This window comes from Montipora foliosa, chromosome 6 (assembly GCF_036669935.1).
Source record: "Montipora foliosa isolate CH-2021 chromosome 6, ASM3666993v2, whole genome shotgun sequence".
In the NCBI taxonomy this organism is placed as follows: Eukaryota; Metazoa; Cnidaria; class Anthozoa; order Scleractinia; family Acroporidae; genus Montipora; species Montipora foliosa.
Genome location: NC_090874.1, coordinates 65776765 through 65779264, shown reverse-complemented (window position 1 = coordinate 65779264; position 2500 = coordinate 65776765). Strand labels below are relative to the sequence as shown.

General features: G+C 38.3%; 1 protein-coding gene across 1 annotated transcript in view; it reads right to left on the bottom strand.

Annotated features, from left to right (window-relative positions):
* Positions 1 to 2500, bottom strand: part of LOC138008187 (uncharacterized) — a 23278-nt gene that overhangs the window by 19423 nt on the left and 1355 nt on the right. The gene's annotated exons all lie outside the window — the stretch shown is intronic.

The following is a 2500-nucleotide window of genomic DNA, read 5'->3' as shown; positions in this document are numbered from 1 at the left end:
TTAGAGCGCATATCTTGAGGTACGGGTTCAAGACCGCGTTAAATTCGACCCCGCTGATAGTCCCTAATTCACCTTCCGGCTAAACTTGTAATAACCAACTGGCTTGCCTTCGGCCAGTTGGGAATCTTAAGTTGTTGAAACCCTGTTTTAGCTAATCCTGGATTAGTGGAGAGTTTTTGCCGATCAAAAATGTTTCCAGGAGATGCTTTAAGTCTTCAATTTTGAGAATTAGATTGTTAAAGGCTTTTGTGGCGGGCAAAACTGACTCAAACCTTGGTTGGTACTAATCGTGGAATACTGTTGATCGGCTTTTGAACAGCTTGGCCCTGTTCTTTTGTGTAAAAATGTTGTCTGTTTCATATATTGGCCCTTGTAGAGTGGTCAATTAAGCATGCATTTATGTCTGTGATATCATCAGTGTTTCAAAAAACTCGCAGCACGTGTTTTACTGCTTGTTTTTGCACATCACTTAGGGGCGCAGCCATTACAACGGCTCCTCAGTCTATTGATTTAGTAAACAATGCACGCAAACTATCATTAAAAAGAAACGAAGGTCGCATATTTCCCTTAATTAAAACAATATCCTATACAGATCCAATGAAATGTGACGTTGTAAAGATCAGTACAAGACTTTATGACCCAAATTTACTGTTTAATAAACTGGAACGAGCAGGAGAATTAGTCAGGTTCAATGAGGCGAAGCCGAGTGACTTTTAGACCCGATAAAACAAGAAATGTGAGTTAATCGAACGGCTTCAAAGATATTTCATAAAAAGCGTGCCCCTCTGAAGTCCACACAATGGTGCAAAAATGTGGGAGAAAGATATTACCATACAAGAAAAACAAAACGGGCCTCATTACTATTCTTTATATAAAGAACTCTAGGGAGGAGTGTTTTGATTATCGGGTTTAAAGCTCACAAACATGACCTTTTATCGATGTTCTGATAGGCTGTTAGGCTCATAAATTCTAAGCAGGTTTTTTAAATGTAAGAAAAGATCTATGTGGTATGGTTTCACGATAATGACATGAACGTTCGTTTCCCTCCCCGGAATGAGCAAGCTCTTACCCAAGAGCCACGTCAGTTATTTGATGTCTCTCAAAGAAAACACTAGCGTGTTACGGTTCCTTAAGCAGGTACTGGAGCAGGGATTACGTAAAACAAAAGAATCAAAAGACAAAACAAAACAACTCCAAACAAATAGTAATTCCAGGTGGCCAAAAATACAATGCTCACCTGTAGATGCAGAAAGACATCTTTTTACCGCCCTGTGCCACTTAGCATTTTTATACACGTATGACGTAGCGTCTCAGTCGGCGATCTGTTTAATTAACTATGTCATATCTTCAGGCTCCTAATTATTAGCGTCAGCATGACGGGGGCTGTTCAAACAGGAAAGGGAAGATAACGCACAGAAAACAATTGGCAGTTTCGAGGATTTGGTGTGTTATTGAACATCTAAAGTGCCCTTTGAAATTCATATTGATCCCTGCAGATTCCAAAATGAAAGTCGTTCGCATTCGATCCAAAGATCACCTGTATTGAAAATGACAAACCAAGATCTGAGTTTTGAATAAATTGCTGAAGTTTCCCTGGATAAAAAAAAATATATATTGGGCAACAAAATCAGTTTTCATATTTGAAACGATACGACTGTTTTTCTTTTTTTCCGAAAATGCGTCGTAGCATCGATTTTGTAAGATAACCACAGTTTTATATTCAATTGTTTGCGCCCGGGAAGACAAAAGGTGTCCATTGCTGTCGACTGGTGATTTCAACCATCTTTAAATGACAACCAGCCAACACTTAACAGTAATCGTAACTTTTGCATTTATCTAGCTTTACTTTTTGCCAGCCCAGCAAACCTCCATTTGCGCAAGCTTTTCATGGAGTCAAAGTTCAAAATGAGATTCTCGGTCATCCGTTATATCAATCAAGTAATCGAATATGGCTCAGAGTGCCTCCCATTAAAAGCACATACAAAATAATGTTCTATGCAGGTTTTAAATAATGAGATACAAACTTTAACAGAGTCATGCTTGTGTTAATAAGGTGTATAAGTTATGCGTCAAATTGGAAGAATGGATGCATTACTTGAGAATTTCAAGTGCAGCCCTGATGTATGAGTTTGAAGGAGGTTTCACAAAAGTGCCATAAATCACGTTGAGTTCAATTGACGAGTTCAGTGCAGTGGTCTGGCCTTTGTGTTTAAATGGATAAAAATGTTCGTAAATACTGGCTGCGACAAGATGTGGAGTTTGATATGGACGAGAACGATTTAATCAGGCAACTTCGAATATACCACTCTTTTTTTTTTTAAACACCCGTCAATAAGAGCATGTGACAAGAGACACGCAATGCTGGTACTAAAGCCGAAATCTACTAAGCACAGATAAAGGATTGTGAGAAGCCTTAGAATAGATACTTTAAACAGAAATGAGATAACTGTTTTCTGGCATAGTGAAATTAGTAAATAATTACAATTTACATTTCTTCGTG